Source organism: Elaeis guineensis, chromosome 13 (assembly GCF_000442705.2).
Source record: "Elaeis guineensis isolate ETL-2024a chromosome 13, EG11, whole genome shotgun sequence".
In the NCBI taxonomy this organism is placed as follows: Eukaryota; Viridiplantae; Streptophyta; class Magnoliopsida; order Arecales; family Arecaceae; genus Elaeis; species Elaeis guineensis.
Window position 1 is genome coordinate 17,158,005 of NC_026005.2, and position 23,883 is coordinate 17,181,887.

At 39.0% G+C, this 23,883-nt stretch overlaps 1 pseudogene; it reads right to left on the reverse strand.

Annotated features, from left to right (window-relative positions):
* Positions 1–5,057: 5,057 nt before the first annotated feature.
* LOC140853096 (rust resistance kinase Lr10-like) lies at positions 5,058–12,163 on the reverse strand (annotated as a pseudogene).
* Positions 12,164–23,883: the final 11,720 nt, after the last annotated feature.

The following is a 23,883-nucleotide window of genomic DNA, read 5'->3' on the forward strand; positions in this document are numbered from 1 at the left end:
ATCAAAACAAAAAACTGATGGTGAAAGGATTGTGTGAAACCATACAAGGATGGAAAGCAAGATTCTTCTTCAGCATAGCTGTTGTTGATTCCAAAATGGAACTAATTTTAAGCATGTCACAATGTTATAGAGAATACAAAATGAGCCATTCAAGACAACATCAGAAATTCCACAACACAATAAGCATAAAAAAGCCTGAAAAAAATTTTAATAAATAGGGTTGCAAAAAAGCAAAGAAGAGAAACAGAAAATAAACAAAAGCTGCAACATTAGGACACCCTTGACTCATTCTCCTAAAACAAAGTTTCGTAACTCTAAAGTCTTCAGGCTCTCATCAGAAATGTTGCATCAACAATAAAACAAGATGGTTATAAATATTTGATTTTTCCCATCTTTGGCTTGATTTGTGTTTGTTGGGCATTTAGAGTTAGAAATATTGCACAGGATGCTCAGTGTTTTTGGTCTAACCTGGCTACGTTTAGAAAATCATAAATCTGATAAGGAAGATCTAGAAAAGTGACATTGCTGGTCACGTCTATCAAGCCTCACACTAGTAATCTGCTGTGAATATTTCTTTTTATATTAGAGAGCAAATCACTTTTATTTTGACTCCCGTGTTCACTTTCAAGAAGTTTCAATAGCTAACCACATGAATGGTAGAGATTAAATTTCTACTGCCCCTCTAAATTTTTTCTTTGTTGGAAGAATTGAATATTTTTCTCCATCTTATCCTATTTCTTCTTGCAATTAGAATGTGTGGATCACACTTTATTTTTTAAAAATCTTTTTAGACACTCCGTGCTTCTTGTTCTCTCAAAAAGAAAGTAGCTCTTGAAGAGCAAGCCACATCTATCACAACATTGATTTGCCATTTTCCTATTGAAGAGTTAGTCATTGTCATCTTGACTCTTGTGTGTCAACTCGCTCAAAGCAACCATATGAGAGACTTGAAAGGATTGTCACTTGTCCTCCTATCTTGTCTTATTTCTTCTCATATTTCATAATAGACCTGCTCTCAAAAATTTGTTTTGAGATAATGGTAGGCATAGTGTGGCTAAACAAATTCTTTAAAGGAAAAAATAAGCTAGTTAAATGAGACAGAAAGAGAAGAAAATCAGGAACCGGATGTAGTAGTCCTTCTAGACTCAGTGGAAAAAAACAAAAAGGTGCAACATGGTTAATTCCTAATAAAACCAAGCACCTGGATCCTTATTCTTTTATAAAATAGGTAAAACCTCTTCATTTTCTTAATATACAATACTTGGTGCTGAAACCCTTAAGCCATGTCAAAACAAACTCACATGGTTTCCCCATCCAACAACACTCGAAACAAAAAGATGAAAAAAAAATCCCCAAAGCTTGAGCACTCTCTTGTATACCGATTAATTCTTATACGTTCATCCCCAAGGTGAGGCCACCTGATTAGGTTAAACAACTTGGTTAAGGATCTAGACTAAGAGGTAGCTCAATGGAGATAGATCAATAGAGAATAATCCTATGATAAATGGGAATCAGAACCTCAGGGATTGGAGAATTAATCATGGGTTGTACGAATACTATCTATGACAGCTCTTTGGGTTTTTTTTTTTTTTTTTGGTGAACATGAGTCTTCATTTGAAGACATCTAAAATAAGGAATCCAAGTTTGATATGTCGCGGTGGTTAATTAGTAGGTCCTCCATAATGTAAGATAGGATAAATTGTAGATTTTTAGCTGGCCTCAGAGACCCTTGAGTTAAAGGGTTTAATTTTTGAAATGGTTGTGATGATTTGTTAAAATTTAATGCCACGATTGCTTATTTACTGAAGTTAATCGAGACTTCTATATACGGTATTGTTTTCAAAACGAGTCTAGTAGTTTGGAGAATTCAACTGATTTGGAATACCCAAGAAAACCATGAAGATAAGGAAAAGAGGCAATAAACAACGGGATGTGTATTGTATATGTCACGCCCCCGACCCGAGATTGTGAATCGAGGGTCGCGGCAACCGCCGCATACTTATGAAGAACTCTCTCCATAAGCATGCAAGGCATCTCATCACGATATCAATGCATCGCAGCGGAATAAATTTAAATAATTATTATTCAACTGTAATTCAAGTAATTAAATCAAATGTCTTACATCTATTTATTCTAAAACAATAAAAATAATAGATCTAAGTTCAATGAAGTTGACAATGCTAATCTTGCCTCTAAAAGCTCTGTCCCAATATTTCTTCCCACGCTCGAAATTAATTGTCTGAATCTGAAAAATAGAAAGAAAGGTAATGAGCTAGACAGCCCAGTAAGTAACAAGTATCTCTACCAGATATTCAGATATTATTTAATTTTCAAGAACAATGCTGCAAATAACATAAAAATATATTTCATGCTGATTTAATGCAAATCCAATATTTTCAAAAATTCACATATAATATAATCATAAATCCGATTCGATTCAAAACACTCGTAACTCAACAGCCTCGACTATGACCAATGTTTAACCCCCATTGGCGGGGTACACAGAATACCAGCGCACAACCCCCACTGGCAGGGTCCAGAAATACCAGCGCACAACCCCCACTGGCAAGGTCCCTAGATACCAGCGCACAACCCCCACTGGCAGGGTCCACAAAGTACCAACGTATAATTCCCATTGGCGGGGCCCACTGAAACATAGTTAGGCTGAGAGCATAAATCCGATCTATATCCAAACACTTAGTACCACAATATATATCATAATCTTTCACTAAACATGTGCATAAATCGATATACCATAACATTTCAAAAGCACTTTTCTTTCAAAACATAATTTCATAAATCATGCATAATTTTAGAGAATAATTATTTATTTTCAGAATAAATATGGAATATCTCGAGAAGATGATTCATTACTTACCTTTCACGGAGCACTGAATGAACGGATCGACTAACTTCTAGGAGATTCTTCCGTGCCTATTATCCAAAATTATATTTTTACATTAATTTAATTCAAAATTAAATCTAACAAATTCCAAAATTAAAATCTCGCTTAAAATCAGACTCGTCTCTAAACTTGATCAGAATCATCAGATGAAGCCTTCCCCTACGCTAACCCTAAAAGAATAACTTTAGAGAGAGAGGAATCCATCAAGAGAGCGAAACATTCTAGAGAAAAAAAATTCTAGAGAGAGAAAGTAGAGAGAGAAAGTCCAATTTCAGAGAGAGAAAATCAGGGTTCAGATTGAAAGAAGAGAGAGAAGAGAGAAAAACTCTCTCTCTCATCAATTTCAATTTATTTATTTATTTATTTATTTACTTACTTATATATATATATAAATATATATATATATATATATTTATTTATTTTATTTTATTATTATTATTATTATTTTCTTTTCTTTTCTTTTCTTTTCTTTTCTTTTTCTTCTTTTCTTTTTCTTCTTTTTCTTCTTTTTCTTTTCTTTTCTTTTCTTTTCTTCTTTTTCTTCTTTTCTTTTCTTTTTCTTCTTTTCTTTTCTTTTTCTTTTCTTTTCTTTTTCTTCTTTTCTTCTTCTTGGCTCTTCTCGCGCCAGAACAGGGGACCGACGTTCCCTCTTTTGCCGGGCCGTTCAGGCCACGGTCGCCGCAGCGGAGGCCGACGGCCGACGGGGGCCACTCCCCCGGTCACGGAGGAGACATGGCCGGCGATCAATTCCGATCGCCGGCACCAGAAATTTCAAAGAAAACAACTCAAAAAAAATAGGGTTTCTTTCCCGATCGGAAATCGGTGACTTTCGTCGCCGACAGCCGCGCACAATGCACGGGGAGGAAGGAGAAGAAAGAGGGGAAGAAGAGGGAAACTTACCTCAGCCTCCGGAGACCTCGTCGGCGGCAATCACGGCGAGAAATCAAAATGGTGACCGCGGCTTTATTTCGGGAAAATCGGAGGGAAGGAGAGGGAGAAGAGGCCGATGATCGGTCTCAAGGGAGAAGGGGTATTCTTATAGGAAATCCTAGGACTCCGAGGGGTCCTAGGAGTCCTAATTTGCCCGGGACTCGCCGGAGAAGAAGACTCCTACCGGGAGTCTTCTTCCCGATTTTTGATCCCCTGTTTCTGTTTTTTTTTTTTTTTTCGTTTTGGTCTGCTGGCTGGGCTGGGCTTGGTTGGGCTATCACAGTATATTTATTTCTCAATGATGTTTTTGGTAAATAGTTGTGAAGAGAGGAATTAATATATTCTACTCAAATAATATGATATAAATAACCATAATCTCGTTAGTCCGCTACATTTATAATTTAATAATATGGAATATGCCTTGAGTTTATAAGATCTAGAGAGGCAAAAAAGAATCCTTTTTCAAAGCAGAGCGGGAGCATAGTGCAATGAGTGAAATGACGTCCTCTAATTTAAGTCCAAATCAACTTACTCTATTAAATATATAAAATTTAAAAAAAATAAAATTGAGTATTCTGAGATCCAATATATTAAGAGATAGAGTTTGAAAGAAAATCTTGGACTCTATAATTTCCAATTCTTTAGCTCAACATACCAAACTACGTAAATATTATTCATCCCTATTATTTTTCTTTTTCTTTTTCTTTTTCTTTTATTATTCTTCCTGTTTATCGTAACAAATGTCAAGATTTTGTATTGGCCACGGTTTATTATGCGAGGCTAGCTGGCCTTGGGTAGTGTAAATACAATTCTTTCACCGGTTCTAGCGTTATATCATGTGTTGTCTCCAAAATTAACTAGTTCGTCATTATATTATTAGAAATTTATCGAGCCTTCCCATGGAAGAAGCAAACGCTCTCATCACCTTCTATCGTAAGGCTTACAAGCAGAGTGGGGTACATGGGAGAGAGAGCAGTGCAAACAATACAAATATTATTCAGACTAGGGAAAGTGAAGATAATAAAATTCATGAAAGTAATAGACACAAGTACTTAATCAGTATTTTTTCGAAAAAACGTCTTTCATATTGTGTAGCAAATAAAAAAAAAAATTCAGAAACAAAGTCAAGCAAGGTTCCATAATTTTGCATGCATAAAACAGGATGCACAATGCCATGTATTTATTGCAAAAAGAAATACAATCTGATAGACCCGTGCTTTAGTCAGGGAAAGTCATAATGCTCTGAAATGATTGATAATCGAGTGGACAGTGAGTTGGTGCAAGTCTGTCTCGTAGACTTTGGCTGTGGTGAGCAAAAACAGGGCCTAGGTGGCATTTGCAGGTGATCTTTATCCTCTTCGAGCATCTCAACAATTTTGCTCATGGGGGCGATTAGTTAGTTGATTTCATCTAAATGCACCATAAACCCACTTTAGATAGCTTGCTTTCCACTTCGCTAATCTCCACGATGTTTCCAGTTTTGAGCCCTTCTTGTTGAGTGAGCTGATCATATATCCATCAGGGGTGGTAAATCTGACTTGAGTTCTCCACTCTTGGATCCACATTCCTTCTCCCCCCTGCCATCTCCATTAGCAACATTCCAAACCTATAAACATCAGATTTGTTAGATATAACCCCAAAGTTCCTCGACATTAATTCAGGAGCGATGTATCCTATTGTCCCTCTGGCAGCACTAACGGACACTTGGCTATGATCCTTCGGATACAACTTTGCAAGCCCAAAATCTGCTATCTTTGGGGTGAAATTATGGTCCAGGAGAATGTTGTGGGGCTTGATCTCAAAGTGTAGAATTTGCATATTACATCTCCGATGGAGGTAATTGATGCCTCAAGCCACTCCCAGGGCTATATCAACGAGTTTATCCCAAGTGAAGGGATGATTGTTAAAATGTAATGTTTGTTCTTTTAATTTCTAAGTTATGTGAATTTTTGGTTTAGTTGTATGTTGGGTTTATGTATGGGCTCATATATGGTTGGGCTCATGTTGTCATAGTGGTTTATGTATTGATGTATGAACTTTTGTAGGATGTGGTAGCCTCACACATAAGAGACCTTATGTATTAAGAAAATAAAAAAGTAAGAACCCTAGATCTATATATTCTCTCCCAATTTTTCATCTCATTTTCCACTTCAATCTCCACCCAAATCTCATTAAGTTGGTAAACAAAGCCAACAAAAGTGGTATCAGAGCAAGAAAGATCAACAAGATTTGAGTTTGAAGACAACAAGTAGGAAAAAGAGCACCATTCAAGAAGATCTCCATGGCAAGTTCAAGCAAATGGATATGAGCATCAATCAACCTTCCATTCCTATTTTTGATGGAGAAAACTATGATTATTGGAGCATCAAGATGAAGACCCTCTTCATTTCACAAGAGATTTGGGATTTGATGGAGAGTGAATATGAAGAGCCATCCACTCCAACTAACCAACAAAGAGAGTAAATGAAGGACTACAAAAAGAAGGATGTCAAAGCCCTCTTCTTCATCCAACAAGCGGTGTCCGACAAGATTTTTTCAAGAATCATTAGAGCCACCAAATCAAAGGAGGCATGAGACATCTTACAAGAAAAATTTCAAAAAAATACCAAGGAGAGAACTATCAAACTTCAAACTCTAAGAAGAGAGTTAGATAATTTGAGAATGCAAGAAAATGAGAAATTGAAGGATTACTTCTCCAAAATCATGAAGATTGTTAATCAAATGAAGAGCTATGGTGAAACCATCACTGAGCAAAGAATATGTGAGAAAATTTTGGTTAGTTTGCCTTCAAAATTTGATACCATAGTTACTATTGTTGAAGAATCTAAAGATCTTTCTACTTTAAGTGTTTATGAGTTGATGGGATCTCTTGAAGCTCATAAGCAAAGATTGTTTAGGCACAAAGAATTATCATTAGAAAGTGCTTTTCAATCTAAGCTCAAGATGTTTGATAAAAATTTTCAAAGAGAACCGTCTAGTCATGTACAAATTAAAGGAGAGTCATCTAAAGGTGGAAACCAAAATAGAGGAAGAGGAAGAAATATAAGAGGAAGAGAAAGGGGAAGAAGTAACTTTTCAAGAAATCAAAATGATGAGAGCACTCAACCTAAGTGCAATATATGTAAAAGGTCTTCTCATATTGAAAAAGATTGTTGGTTTAGAGGGAAACCCCAATGTTATAATTGCAAAAAATTTGGTCATATTTAAAAAGATTGTAGATACCAAACAAGTGAGAAAGCACACTTTTTCAAAGAAAATAAAGATGGCTAAAACACATTCTATGCATATCAAATCGCGGAAGAGCAAAGAAATGATGTATGGTATCTTGATAGTGGATGTAGTAATCACGTGATCGATGATAAGTCCATCTTTGTTGACATTGATAGTTCTTCAATCTCACAAGTCAAGATGGAAAATGGTGCACTAGTCCAAGCAAAAGGTAAAGGGACAATTGCAATTGACACAAAGAAAGGGAGGAAGTTCATCCATGATGTTTTACTTGTTTCGGACTTGACACAAAATCTTCTAAGTATTGGACAATTGATTGAATATGGGCACATGGTGCACTTTGAAAATAATGGATGCAAGATATATGATAAAGGAAAGAAAAAGCAACTTATGGCAAATATCAACATTGAGAAAAATAGAAGCTTTTCTCTTATTTTGCACTATGCAAAAAATGTTGCATGGAAGATGGAGGTGAATGATGAGTTATGGCTATGGCACAAAAGGTATAGACACTTGAACTTTCAAAACTGGAGAAGTCTACATCAAAAGAATATGGTGTATGGTCTACCAGCAATACAAGATAAGAAAAAAATTTGTGAAGGACGTGTACTTGAAAAATAACACCGAGAGGCATTTCCAAAAGAGCATGCATGGAGAGCCAAAGCACCGTTGGAGCTTGTTCATACCGACATATGTGGACCTATGAAAACTCTTTCTCATGCCGGTAACATCTATTTCATTATCTTCATTGATGACTACTCAAGAATAACATGAGTGTACTTTATGAGACATAAGTTCGAGACATTCACCATCTTTAAAAAGTTCAAAAATCTTGTGGAAAGACAAAATGAGCACTACATCAAGGTGCTAAGAAGTGATAGAGGTGGTGAATATAACTCAAATGAATTTGAGAAGTTTTGTGAAGATATTGGTTTACAAAGACAATTGACCATTGGCTACAGACCGGAACAAAAAGGAGTTGCCGAAAGAAAGAATCATACTATTTTTGAGATGGCTAGATCTATGCTCAAAGATAAAGGCCTTCCAACTTCTTTTTGGGTAGAAGCGGTGTACACGGCGGTATACTTGATGAATAGATGTCCAACAAAAGCTCTCCAAAATAAGATACTATTTGAAGCTTAGTCCGGTAGAAAGCTTTCGGTGAAGCATTTCAAAGTTTTGGATGTGTATACTATGCACATGTTCCAAAGAAGAGGAGGCACAAACTTGATGAAGTAAGTGAAAAATATATTTTTGTTGGCTATAGTTCTAAATCAAAAGACTATAGACTTTTTAGCTTGAAGCACAACAAGGTGATCATAAAAAGAGATATTCTTTTTAATGAGAAGGCTACTTGGGATTGAAATGATAAGAAAGTTGAAGAAAATATTGTTACTTTTGATGAAGAAATTCATGATGCCCAAAATGAAGAAAATGAGGATGAAGGTTCACTACAAACTTCTTCAAGTGTAAGTCCATCACCAACTTCAAGCTCAAGCTCATCTCCAAATTTCACTCTCACAAGAATGAGAAGCTTAAGTGATATTTATGCTACTTGTACTTTTTGCATGATTGAGCCTAAAACTTTTGAAGAAGCTATACATAAAGAAGTGTGGAACAAGGCAATTCAAGAAGAAATTGATGTGATTGAGAAAAATCAAACTTGAGAGCTAGTGGAGAAACTAAATGATAAGGAAGTCATCGGCTTGAAGTGGATCTACAAGACAAAACATAATCCGGATGGGTCCATTCAAAGATACAAAGTAAGATTGGTAGCAAAAGAGTACTCTCAACTATCCAAAATTGATTATCAAAAAATTTTTATACCGGTTGCTCGACATGACACAATTAGAACTCTAATTTCTATGACGGCACACAAAGGTTAAAAACTACACCAACTTGATGTAAAGTCGGCATTCTTGAATGGGGTATTGGAGGAAGAAATTTATGTAGAACAACCTCAAGGCTTCATCATCAAAGGTCAAGAAAGCAAAGTGTACAAATTGAAGAAAGCATTGTATGGGTTGAAGCAAGCACCCCGAGCGTGGTATTCTCAAATTGATGTCTACTTCAATGGAAAAAATTTCCAAAGAAGTCTAAGTGAACCAACACTTTATGTGAAGAAGCAAGGTAATGACATTCTCATTGTCTCTCTTTATGTTGATGATTTGATCATTACCGGTAACAATCAGAATATGATTTTAGCTTTCAAAAGTGATATGATGAGAAGATATGAAATGAATGATATGAGTTTGCTCCATTATTTTTTGAAAATTGAAATCAAGCCAAGAGAAGATGGCATTTTTATGTATCAAAAGTAGTATGTAGAAAGCATTCTTAAAAAGTTCAAAATGGAGAATTGCAATGTTGTGGCAACACCTTTGGTGGTGAATGAGAAGTTCATGAAAGAAGATGAAAGTGGTGAAACCAATGCACCACTATATAGAAGCATTGTTGGAAGCTTATTATATCTCACAACTACAAGACCGGACATAATATTTGTATCAAGTTTACTTTCTAGATTCATGCAAAAGCCAAGCAAAATCTACTTTGGGGTGGCAAAAAGAGTCTTGAGATATATCAAAAGCATCAAAGATTATGGCATCATGTATGAAAGAAGCATAAATGACCATGTGAAGTTATTTGGATTTTGTGATAGTGATTGGACCGGAAGCATTGATGATATGAAGAGCACATCAGGCTATGCATTTTTTTTTGGATCCGGTGTCATATCTTAGGCATCAAAGAAGTAAAATATTATGGCATTGTCATCTACGGAAGCCGAATATATCTCAACTACTTTGACGGTACAATAAATAATTTGGTTGAGAAGAATACTAGAAGATGTGGGTGAAAAGCAAGAAGAAGTCACTATACTACTTTGTGACAATAAGTCTACCATCTCTATGACAAAGAATCCTATCTATCATAGCCGCACGAAACATATCAAAATCAAATACCATTTCATAAGAGATGCGGTAGAAGAAAAAGAAGTTGAAGTAGAATATGTGAGGACTCAAGACCAAGTGGCGGACATTTTCACCAAGCTATTATCCAAAGAGAAATTCATCTACTTTAGAGATCTCATGGGTATTCAAGAACAACCATTAAAGGAGAGTGTTAAAATGTAATGTTTGTTCTTTTAATTTCTAAGTTATGTGAGTTTTTTGTTTAGTTGTATGTTGGGTTTATGTATGGGCTCATATATGGTTGGGCTTATGTTATCATAGTGGTTTATATATTGATGTATGAACTTTTGTAGGATGCGGTAGCCTCATACATAAGAGGCCTTATGTATTAAGAAAACAAAAAAGAAAGAACCCTAGATCTATATATTCTCCCTCAATTTTTCATCTCATTTTCCACTTCAATCTCCACCCAAATCTCATCAAGTTGGTAAACAAAGCCAACAATGATGACTTGCTCCATTTGAGGAGAAGATGTACTTATCAAGTGATCCATTAGGCATGTACTCATAGATGAGAGCCCTCTTCAATCCCTCTGAACAGAATCCAATCAGCCGCACAATGTTTATGTGATGAATCCTACCGATGGTAGAGACCTCATTGATGAATTCTTCTCCACTGCGCTTGGAATTCCCCAACAACTTAACGGCAGCCAGTTGTTTATCAGGGAGTTTCCCTTTAAAAACAGACCCAAAGCCTCCTTGACCTAATTTATCTTTAAAGTTGCCTGTGATTGCAATGATGTCGGCGTAGGCATACCTCGTTGGGGTTAGAGTTCTCTGATTTCTAAGAAATTTCTAAGAAATATTGACCGGCATCCGCATTCTCCAAAATTTGCCGGCGAGATAAAGGCCAAAAATTAATGGCGCAAATACAAACCTACTCACTATTGCCAACACTGCAAGCAGAAGTTCTATAAAGATTTTGGATGTAAGTAGTTATTTATAATGATAAGTAAGCAACATAGTTTGAACTATGAGCCTCAAGATCATTTGGGATCTTACCATATAGAACTGTATAATCGCAATCAATATTACCAGGCCAAGTGTGATCCAATAGACAGAAGTAGAACTTGCCTTGTAATCTGCACATTTAACGAAATTAATCTCACTTTGTTTTATGAAGAAGACCAAAGAGAGGATCTGTTTACTCGTAAAATGACTGAAAAACTCTCTGCATTTCATATGAAGGAAACAAATGAGGAGATGGATAAGATTACACACGTTCCTTGAAAAAAAAATGAAAAAGTTAGAACCCATTTGGATGAATGGGTTGAAATTTTCATTGGATTTATTAGATTGGGCTGACATCCAATTACAAATAGACTTATAGATTGGGCTAGACCATATCCATAAGTACCCAATATCGGTTTGGTTAGTGGGCCGGTCCAAATCACATAGGAATAACAAAATGTAGGTCCTTTTCTGTTCGACCGGCCCACTAACAAAACCAATATAGAGTATTTATGGATAGGAAAATTCTTTGTGCACCATGTGCGATGCAGAATTTTCTGCACCGCATGCAGTGATTGGCGTGGCACCCCCGCATGGTCCTTTCCCCCCTACATCCACCACCCCTCCCCCCGGGCATTCGTGATCCAATCACCGTGCACGGCGTAGATTTTCTGCACCATGTGCAGTGCACAAAGAATTTCTCTTTATGGATATGTATAGCCTAGTCCATATAATTCTATTTCTAATTGATTGTATTGGCTTAATTCAACAAATCTAATGAGATTTTCAACCCATTTATTCAAACAGGCCCTAAAATGAAAGAGAGTAAAGATGATCTGTGGGTTATTATCTGGCAGCTCAATTTTAGATGATTAATGTGGATATAGATGGATATAAATGATGGCTATGTACCTTGATACTTTTGTAAGAATGGAGTGGATGATATCAAGACTTGTGAATCTGCTTCGCCTTTCCCATAATACAGTGAACCCCTTCTGTAGGAGTACAAAAATATTTGTTGAATTCATGACAAGAGCATCATGGGCCATAGGAATCATAGCTAAAAGTCTGCAGTAGGGCTCAAGATACTTCAGTGCATATGCTTGTTTATCTACTATGACATAGACAAATGTGCTATTCCGGTTCAGGCATGTAACGGGCCAAAACATTAGGTTGTGCATTGCCCGAGTACAGTTCACAAAACTAGTCCATACCCTTGCCAAATAGAAGTACAAGTCTTGGGAGCTCTCATATGCTCACCAAGACTAGAGGGGGAAGTGACAACTACCATTTGCCAACCTTGCACCGACAATATTAATCATCTCATACAAAGAACAAGGTAGAGCCTCTGTCTCACTTCTCCTTACTTCACACTGGTTGATCTGGAAAGAACGAAACAACTGAATCTTCCGGTTCGAAGCATACTCTGTTTTGAAAACAGCAAAGAAATCTATCAAGGTCTTTGAAGAATGGACAATGAGAACTAAGGATTCAAGAGGATCAAAAAAACTCAAAGCTTTATGAAGAGATAAAACGAATACAGGAGCACGCTTCGAATTGGAGAAACATATGGGCAGCTGGATCTTCTATCAGGGAGAACGACAGGACAGGAGAGAGATCGATAAGAAGAAATCTGCCATTAAAACTATAATGTAGCTGTTCTATCTTTCTCCCTCCCTTTTGTATTCATCCACTGGTTTCTCGGGCGTTTGGTGCTGAGGGCACTTCTAAACTACAATCTGTAACAAATATGTAAATATTAAATATTAAAATATAATACATCACCCTGGGGAAATATCCCTTTCTTCCTTGCTTCTCAAAAAAGATATTAATCGTCTCATACTCGTATGAGATTTCGGTCGCATGGTATTTGCCTGAGTGATAGTCCAAGATAGTTTTGTTACTTTCACAGATAAATTGGTACTTTGGATCCCCACATTCAGCTGGATCGCCTTTTAGATGGAGAGGGTATCTGATGTCTCGGAGTTGTCCTCAAGATAAAGGAGAACAGCCTCTAACTAATTCAACGGTGGAGATGAGACATGCGAGGAGAGAATAGAGAGCAAGATGCGGCTTCATTATGGCTGCTGGTGGACTCTTGCATCAATCTCGAAGAATTTTTAAAGCCAACCATATGAAAAGCTTGAAATGATTGGCACATCCTCCTATTTTATCCTATTTCTTGTTGAATTTAGAATGTTTGGAGCACACTTTTTACTTAACGAAATTTGTTTTGAGAGCACAATAGGCACAGAGTAGCTAAACAAATTTATTAAAAAAAAATAAAGATGGTACAAGAAAAAGAGAGAGAAGAAAATGAGAAATAGGATGCAGTCCTCCCGCAGCGAAAAACAGCACCACGTGGTTAAGATTTGATGGAACCAAGTTCGGGGTTATATATATATATATATATATATATATATATATATATATATGTGTGTGTGTGTGTGTGTGTGTGTGTGTGTGTGTGTGTGTGTGTTTTCATCAAAAAATATATATACAATTAAACACATAAGTTCCATATGGAGCCCACAGTTATATATATAGATATCAACGATAAAACAAGATATCTAAAAGTCTGATTTTTCATCTCTGGCTTGATTTGAGATTGTTAGGCATTTGGAATCAAAAATTTTGCATAGGTTGTTCCATGTTTTTAGTGCAACCGTGCTTGGAAAATCATGAGAAATTATTGCCTGGACCATGCTCTGGTAGATCCACACAAATCTTGAAGCATATTCATGGTGGATAATGCATAATCGGAAGTTCGTGAAATACTGTGGTATGTTGTCCACCGGGGATTTGGATGGTCTATTTGGGCATGGCATGGTTCAGACAAATAAGAGGAAAAATCATAGCTTTGATAAGGAAGATGACTTGTCACATCGATCAAGTCTCGTACGAAAGAACTATAGACTTCGTGCTACGATGCAGGCGGTATGAAACGATCCTCCGACCGAACGTTTTCTTCGTGAACTCCCTCACGCTAGGCGGTATCAAGGCTATTGGAGAGAAGTGTGGCCCCTTGTTCAACGCTCACGAAGACGCAGCCATGCTTGATCTCAAGGAAGTCGAAGTTCAGAGATATGGGGTGGTTGCTAAAACGAAAGCCACCTAGATTGTCGTTTGATAGCCGTCCATATTTGTTAGTTTTTGGTACGTTAATGGGTCTTATCTTCATCCTTTTATTCTTTCGGTAACCAACACGAGGTTTTTGGTGTCAGAAGTGGAAGAGGCCTTGTACTCCCCCTTAATTACGTCCATCTTGGTTCATGCTGTATCGCCACGATCAATGTATTAGGATGGTGGAAGAAGTCATGTGCAACCAAAGGCAAATTGCTCAATGGATTAGGATAGTGAAAGAAGCGTACAATCCTACGATGCACAATCGAATCAAGAATCATCCTTGTTCGTCGTATGTTTTTTTTTAAAAAAATAAAAAAGGGGTAGTATCACTGCCGTAACTCATGCCAACTCAGCATCACCGCTATAACTGTATTGTGTAGGTTTTATTTAATTAAAAAAAAAGGGTAGCATCCTTCTACCTCCTATTCATATTTAAAAAAAAAATGACACTGCTTTCAATAAAATGAACATTTGCAAAGAATTTTGAAATAATTAAAACATCTGATAACAAGAAAGGCTACAGCTTGTGCTAATCTCTTTCCGATATATCATTTGAACTAGGACTTAAAATTATCCAAACCTGGGATCTAAAGGACAAGATTAGGATGTAGCGATGGAAGAATCGATACTTCAGGATTGATGTGCATAGAAGTAGATGCGGTTGCTTTAACTTGGGTGGCATGGAGGTAATCTCATACCAGGCCTCAGTGCGAGAGGAACCCTGGTGCTTGAAACTTTGCATGGAAACAAGCAAATAATCTGCTGAATTTACATAGCTGGTTGATTTTTTTTTTTTTGAGCATCAAACATAATCTGTACTTTATAATACTTAGTAATTGATGTTTTAAACATGCTATTATAGAGGAAGAGAAATTTGGATATGACACTTTTGAGATTATTTAGATCCAAATATTTTGCAGGAATTTTATATTGTTTGCTTGCTTCCTAAGAACATGTTTTACAGAAAGCAAGAAAAATATTCTGACAAAAAAAATCTTTAATCATTCTATTTAATTTATATTTTATATGAATTAGTTTGACATGATCTTTTTCGCATGATCATGTTTGCAGTTAGCTCAAATCTTGCATAGTCACCAAAATGACCATGAACTCAATTTCCTGCTGATGTAGTATTACTTGCACAAACAAAATTATAGGAGCAAGACTAGTAAAGATTGAAGAAATAAAATTGAGAGGAGGAATCAATTTTTTTTTTTTTTGCTTTGCTTTTCTGATTTTATGCCACCACTAACTACAAGATAAAGACTAGGCATACGCAGCTAACATTCCATAGTAATAAGAGATATAGACTCAACAAACTAATCTGGACTAACAAACTCACCAAGACTTATTCAAATAAAAAATAATAAAGCCAAAGAATCGGGATTAACAGCTAATATTCCCCCTTAATCCTGATTCGGAAAAGAAGCCATCACTCCAAGCATATGCTTTAACTTGGTAAAGGCATCATACTTCAATGGTTTAGTGAGAATGTCTGCCACTTGGTCTTCGAACTAGCAATACACTAACTCAATTGCTTTTTTTCCAACTTGATCTCTCAAGAAATAATAGCGTGTATCAATGTGCTTGCTTCTTTTATGTGCGATAGGATTCTTTGCCAAGTTGATTGCAGGATTATTGTCAATGAAGATCTTCATTGGCCCCTCAATTAGAGCATGGATTTGTCTCATTATATGGAGCAACCATATTGCATGACATGCACTTGAAGTTGCAGCTACATACTCTACTTCACAAGTTGAAAGTGCAACTATGGGTTGCTTTTTTGATGACCATCAACAAGCTGTAGCACCAAAAATAAAATACTAGCCAGAGGTACTTTTACGGTCATCTAAATCTCCACCCCAATCACTGTCGGAGTAACCTATAAGAGCACAATTATTAGATGAGGAGTAGAATAAACCATGATCATAAGTCCCCTTTAGGTATCGTATGATTCTTTTGGCCACCTGCATATGAGATGGGTGAGGAGATTCCAAAAACCTGCTAATCAAACGAACACCATAAGAAATATCTAGCCTTGTGCATGTGAGATATCTCAAACTCCCAACAATTTGTTTGAAATAAGTGGAATCAATATGTATCCCTTCTCCATTCTTGGACCATTTTCTACCAACCTCTACAGCAGTTCTCACAGAATTACAATCTTGCATATGAAACTTCTTCAAGGGTTCAGTAGTATATCTCTTTTGACAAATAAAAATCTCATCTTCTCTTTGAACTATTTCGATGCCAAGGAAATATGACATGAGACTAAGATCTATCATTTTGAACTCATGCATCATAGACTTCTTGAAATCTTTAATCATTCTAGGATTATTGCTTGTGAATATTAGATCATCAACATAAAGACACACCAACGGTATATCACCAAAGTCATTAATCTTCATATAGAAAGCATGTTCAGATGGGCACTTTTGGAAACCGGCCTTATAAAAAAAAGAATCAATTCGTCTGTTCCATGCTCGTGGGGCTTGCTTGAGGCCATACAATACTTTTTTCAATTTGTACACCTTATCTGTATTTTTCTGCTTCATGAATATAGGCGGTTGCTGGACAAAAACCTCCTCTTCAAGTGGGCAATTTAGAAAGGCTAATATAACATCCATTTGATGGATCTTCCACTGCTTCTGGGCAGCTAAAGTAATTAGAAATCTAATTGCTTCAATTCAAGCAATAGGAGAGAAAACCTCTTGATAATCATAGCCAGGCCTTTGCTCAAATCCCTTCACCATCAATCTTGCTTTATGTCTCTCCACCTCACTATTTGACTTCACCTTTGTCTTGAAAACCCATTTTACATCAATTACTTTGTGACCTCGTGGGATATCAGTAAGTTCCCATGTATTGTTTCTTTCAATTGCCTTGATCTCCTCATTCATGGCATTCATCCATTTAGGATCTTGGATCACCTCCTCGAATGTCACATGTTCACTATCTGCAAAGAAAGCAAAGTGCACCAATTCTCCATCATCATCAACTTCATTATCAAGAGTTACCTCATAATCTTGTAAGTGTACTGATTGTTGGCATTGCCACCTTGGCCTTCCTTATTCTATTGGGGCCTGTGGCAAAGAAGTTTCTTAAACAGCCTGTGGTAAAGAAATTTCTTAAGCAGAGCTTGATGAGGCTTCTTTATTTGTGATAGAAGCTTCTGCTTCTTCTTCAAGAATAGAAATATATAACACATATTTGAGAATCTTTATGGGTATCCTAATCCCATTTCCAAGCTTCTTCTTCAGCAAAAATTATATCTCGACTGATAATCACCTTCTTTGTCATGGGATTAAACAGCTTGTACCCCCCACGCTTGTATCCAACAAAGATAGTCTTGTTTGCTCGATTATTTAGCTTAGTCCTCATCTCTACCGGAATGTGTGCATAAGCAACAGAACCAAATACTTTAAGATATTTCACACTCGGCTTGAAATCGCTCCATGCTTTTATAGGGGTGATATTTTGGACGCTCTTTGTTGGAGACCTGTTCAACAAGTAAATAGAACATGAAACAGCTTCACTCTAGAATGAATTGGGCATTTCTTTCACCTTTAGTATGCTCCTCGCCATGTTCATTATAGTTCTATTTTTTCTTTCGACAACTCTGTTGTGCTGTAGAGTGTAAGAAAAAGTGACTTCATGCTTTATTCCCTATTCTTCACAATATTTATTAAATTCATTGGAAGTATATTCACCCCCACCATTAGTTCGCAGAACTTTAATAGAATAACCACTTTGCTTTTCAACATGCATCTTGAACTTCTTAAAGCAATCAAAAACTTCAGACTTCCTTTTGCAAAAGATAGACTTAAAATTTTCAAGTAAAATAATCAATAAATATCAAAAAGTACTTATTATTATCATTTGACAAGATATTCATTGGGCCGCATACATCGGAATGAATAAGCTCCAGTGGTTGTGTTGCACACTGCTGTTCTGCTGCAAATGGCAATCTATGATGCTTTGCAAGAGTGCAAGCCTCACATAATTGTTCTAGATGATGAATACTAGGCAAGCCTTTCACCATATTTTCTCTAGCAAGCATTTTTAAACTTCTAAAGTTTAAATGTCCAAAGCGAAGGTGCCAAAGCCAAGACTCATCATTTATGGCATTGAGACAATTATAAACACCACTGGAAATATCAACTTGAAACATACGATTCTTTATCAAAGGTGCTTTGAGATGAGTGTACCTTTTTTATCAAGAATGGAAAGTTGGTTGCCATAGAGGTTCATAGCATACCCCTTTTCTGCCAACTGACCTATACTAAGCAAATTACTCTTCATGCCTGGCACATAGAAGACATCAGAAATATACTTATGACCTCCATTCTTCAAGTTAATAAGAATTTGTCCTTTTCTAGTCATTGGTATGGTACTGTCATTGGCAAATTTAACTTTGGTGCAAAATAACTCATCAATATCAGCAAATAGCTCCTTTTTGTGGCACATATGATTGGTACACCTAGTGTCAAGAAACCATGTGTGGTAGTTTGGTGCTTCACCAGCTGCAGTGACCATTAAGAGTGAATGGTCGCCACCATAATCATCATCATCTTCTTATACACAATGAACCCTCTAAGTGTTATCTTTATATCTGCACTCATTTGAATAATGGCCATGTTTGTGACAAGAATAACACTCAACATTGGATTTGTCATACCTTCCTCTACCATGTCCACGGCCACGACCTCTTGAGTTTTGTTGATGGCTAGTATTTGATTTTTCTTGGTTATTGCCTCCAACTCTATGATTGTTATTATGACCACCATGACCTCTATTGTAGTAATAGCCACCACGTCCTCATCCTCTGCCACGAGAACCACCAGGCTTTTGGCTTGTTTTACCACTTTGATCACCTTTGATGGGGACTTGGCTTTGAAGAGCTTTCTCAATAGGCTTCTCAACTTTCTTCTCATTCATGCATTGTTCATGGGCTTGCAAAGTGCGGGATAATTCCTCAACAGTCATTGAAGAAAGATCACGTGCTTCTTTTATCACCATCACAATATGCTCAAATCTGGAAGTGAGTGACTGTAAAATCTTCTCCACTTTGGCCTGCTCCTTGTACTCCTCTCCATATATTTTCATTTGATTTGTCAAAGCAAGAACTCAACTACTATAAGTAGTAATAGTTTCTGAAGACTCAGATTGACGTCTCAGAGTTTGGAGTCTCACCTTCTTAACTTTGTCCACACCTTTGTATGACATCATATCAAGGTATCTCAAGCTTGCTTTGATGTGGTTGCTCCTGCAATCTTCTCAAAAACTTCATCATTCACCTCTTGATGAATGAAATATAATGCCTTCTTATCTTTCTTCTTGCTCTCATGGTGGGTGTTCTTCTGTGCATCGGTTGTATTTTTTGCGAGATCAACAACACCATTTTCCACGACATCTAGCAACTTGTGGTAATCGAAAATCACCCTCATTTGAACACTCCAATGATTATAAGTTTTTCCATCTAAGATAGGAACTGAGATTTGAGTCGAGCTATTCATTGTACAAGCTCTGATACCACTGATATGGTATGTTGGTGCAAAATTCTGTCGGCGTCGGAGAAGCTGGAGTCGAGGGAGTCACGGTCATCGTCGGGACCTACAAAGAAAGTCTCAACCGGAGTTGGGGGTGCTCTGGCAAGACCCTCCGATGCTCAAGTCAGTACCCTGCCTCAATAGAAATGGAGTGCTCAAATGAGAATTTTAGTAGAGTTTTGAGATAGAGTTTTGAGCTTAGAGAAGAACGTATCTGGGGGTCCCTTTTTATAGACGGAGAGCGTAACTGATTGACAGCGACGTCTGTAACCGCTTGGTAGTGGGTCGTTCGGGGCCACGCAGAGTTTGTTACGCAGAGTAGTGGCGTTAGGGATCGTTCAGAGCCACGTGGAGTCTGTTATGAAGAGTGGAGTGATATCCGTTATCGTGACTTGCCAGAGAGTGGTGGAGCCGCGTGGGATCCGTTACAGAAAGTGGAGTAGAGTAGTGGCCATTGTCGTGACTTGCCAGAGAGTGGTGGAGCCGCATGGGATCCATTACAGGAAGTAGAGTAGAGTAGTGGCCATTGTCGTGACTTGCCAGAGAGTTCGGACCTATCGACTGAAGCTTGGTTGAGGTATCTGGTGGAGTGGGATGGCCTTTTGTCTAAGTGAGGCTCGGATATTTTCGAGGTTGCTGACGGACCCACGGTTGTTGGGCGCCTTGGGTGCTGATGCTGCAGGCGGACGTTATTTGCTGTAGGAGCTCGGATGGAGACTTTCTGTTGGTAAAGTCCGGCTTCATGAGAAATCTGATAGAGGGCTGACCGGCAGTGGACTTCGGATGGCATTGTAGAGGTTCATCCAATGGAGGAGTTTGGAGGATCCTGTGGGAATTCGATTGGCGTTGTTGAAGTCCGGCTGACACTATTGGAGGTGGATGACTGGGGAGGCATGGTCGACACCGGAGATGGTTGGCCGTTGTAGAGATCTAACTGCTGGAGCCCGTCTGTTGTAAAAGCTCATCTGGAACCTATCCATTACGGAGGTTCAGGCAGAGTCCGATCCTCGTAGAAGTCCAGATGGAGACCGCTTATTGAAGAAGCTCGACTGAAGTCCGCCTGTAACAGAAGTTCGGAAGGAATTTGTTTACAGTAGAAGCTTAGATGGAATTTGCTTACAGTAGAGATCCGGTGTGGGCCGCTCGCAGTAGAAGCTCGAAGTAGACCGCTTGTAGTAGGAGTTCGAAGTAGACCGCTTGTAGTAAGAGTTCGGAGTAGACCGCTTGTAGTAGAAGTTCGGAGTAGATCGCTTGTAGTAGGAGTTCGGAGTAGAGATCCTGCTAGTGGAGCTTGTTCGTTGTAGAAGTTCGGATGAGGCCAAGCCCTTATTGGAGTTCGGATGAAGCCTACCTGCAATAAAAGTTCGAGGTAGAGGTCCGGCTCTCGCAGGATCTCGGGTGAAGTCCAGAAGGCGGTCGGCCGTCGTAGAAACTTGGATGGAGTCTAGTTGTTATAGAAATCTACTGTTGGGGAAGCTCGACCATTGACGAAGTTTGGAGGAAGTTCGGATTAGAGTTGATCGTGGCTGGAAGAAGTCCGGAAGAGATTCAGAGATCAGTCGATCGCGTGAAAGGTCAGCTGATAGTGGAGCCCAGAGAGCACTTGGAGCAGTCTGATAGATGACTGAACAAGTTTATCATTGGAGAAGTCCGGAGAGCATTATGGAAGCCCGAACGGTCGGAGGAGTTCGGTCGACACTTGTAGAAGGCGTTGTGGGAGTTCGTCCATTGGAGGAGTTCGGGAACATTGTTGAAGCTCGACTGCTGGAGAAGTCCGAAAAGATGTTGCACAAAGTCGGAAGTCGAAAGAGTCCCGGCACGGTCGGCTTCTTACGAACTTCGGTTGGGGGTATTTTATACCCAACACCAGTCCCCCTACTTTCGAGTTCGGATTTCGAATGAAGGAAGTACAGAAAAATTTCCACAGTCGAAGTTGCTCCCTCAATTTTTGTGCACAACCATTTTCAGATATTTTGGCATTTGGCGCGTGAGTGCTAGAGCCTTTTCGAATCAAGATGATTCGAAAAGATTTTTTCGAAATTCCCACTGGAGTGTTGCTCTAGGTACGGTGCAAAAATGATTCTGTCAGCTGTCAGCCACTTTTAGCCGCCTGCTGTGGTGAGTGGGACACGCGGTGAATATAGGTCGATCAGAGGAGATCTACGATCATTATTGCGTCGGGTCCCGGGGTCTATTTAAACCCGCCTTCCTTCCTCCAGGGGTTTCACTTTGCCTGAGAGTCCTGTTGGTGCCTTTCTTCTTCCTGAGAGCTCTGACCCTCCTCAGCATCCTTTTCGACCCTAGGTGTTCTTCGAGTCATCCCCATCTCTGCATCTCCGCATTCTTCGGAGCAGCTTAGGTTAGTACCAGAACTCCCCTCTTGGTTCTTTCTCTTGTCATTTTGCTGTTCTTTCTTCTTCATTTTTCTTCAGTCACATTCCACCTGTTTAGTTCTCCACGAACTTTTCGTTTCTTATTTCTCCCAATTTTTTTGAGATTTTTAGGATTTTTTCTTGATTCAAAATGTCTTCTAGCACTTCCTCCTCTAGCGGTTCTAGGAGTTCGTCTGCCTCAGTCTCCCAGAATCCTAGTACCATAGATGAACCCATAGTTAGGGCTGAACCTCATCCGATCTTTGCACCAGATGCCATTCCCTGCTCTCTGACTCTGAACGAACTCTTATTGATAAGGATTCAGTATGGAGTTCCTCCAGAGTACGAGCTGGAGCTTCCTGGTCCAGCCGACCGGGCCAGTGCCCCTCCTCCTGGCCGTTTCTGCTTGTACCAGGAAGCCTTCCATGCCGGAATTCGGCTTCCTCTTTCGTCCTTCGTTGTCACTCTTTTTCATTTTCTAGACATTTCTTTGGCTTTAGTCGCACCAAACTCTTTTAGATTTTTGATAGGATTTCTTTTCCTTTGCCACATAGTCGAAGTTCAACCAACCCTTTCTTTGTTTAGGTATTTCTACACCTTCAAACGTCACCCCTCGGCAAAAGACTGGTGGTACTTCTCCCTTCAGTTCGGTACAAAGAGATTGCTGAAAGGTGCCCCCTCTTCTATTCATAACTGGAAGGGAAAGTATTTCTATGTCCAATATCTGACCTTGAGGTTGGGGTTGCCCCCTTGGGGCTCCCTGAGGGACTCCGCTCGCCGGGCTTCTAGCCTGGGGGAGGACGACCTTCAAGCTTCCCAGAGACTCATCAATTATCCAACTCCTTTCCTTCTCAACCTTCTGAAGGAGCAGCTCCTGTTCAACATCGGCCTGAGTCCCCTGGATCCTGCCAGTACTTCATCTCTTCTTTTCCTTTCTCTTTCTTTTCTTTCTTTTTTTTTTTTGCGATCGCCATCTCTTCCTTTTCTTTTTTCATTACTGATCTTTCTTTCTTTCTCTCTTTTTTTTTTGTTGTAGGCATGGATGTCGAAGCAGCTCAGATGCTTGCCAGAGGCCTTAAGGCCCACAAAAGAAAAGGTGCCGCAGCTTTCGGGTCAGCGAAGAAGGCTAGGGTAGAGGAGACGAACTCAAATGCGCCTGCCCAGGCGGTCCTTACCGTCGATGTCCCTTCAGACGCCGAGCCTCCAGTCCCCCAAGCCTCTTCATGGAGTTCTCCCACCGAAGTTCCCACTCCGAAGGCCCGCCCCGAGGAGGTGCCAGGGGTTGAGAGGAGGAGGAAGAAAACAGTGGCCCGCAAGATCAGTGGCCATTGAGCTGCTATCGAAGAGTCCCATGGCTCTAAAGAGGAGCTAGGGGAGAATCCCTTTAACAACAGAGATCTGATAAAGAGAATGGTCGATGGGTGCGTCCTGTCCGAAGTTGTCGATAGGATCGTCCACGCCGACCTTGAACAGTGAGTTTGGGACTCTCTGGGGTCCTTTCTCGAGGTAAGCAAGTTCATTTTCTTTCTTCCTTCCACTTCTCCATTCAATTAACTTCTCGGCCTTCATACTGACCTCCTGGCCACTCTTGCAGATCGGACACCAGCTCATCGCCAACATTGAGGCGATGAACAAGGCGAAGAAGGATGCGGCCCAGGCAGAGGAAAGTCGCCAGGCTGATGCTGCCCGCCTCAAGGAAAAGACCGCCGAGGTAGCCAGTCTCCGAGAGGCACTTGAGAGAGAGAAGCTGGCTTCGACGGAACTGAAGGCCGCCTCGAAGGAGATGGTGAGGAAGGCAGAGGCCGAAGTTGCCGACTTGACAGAGTAGATTCCAACCCTGGTCTCAGAGGCCAG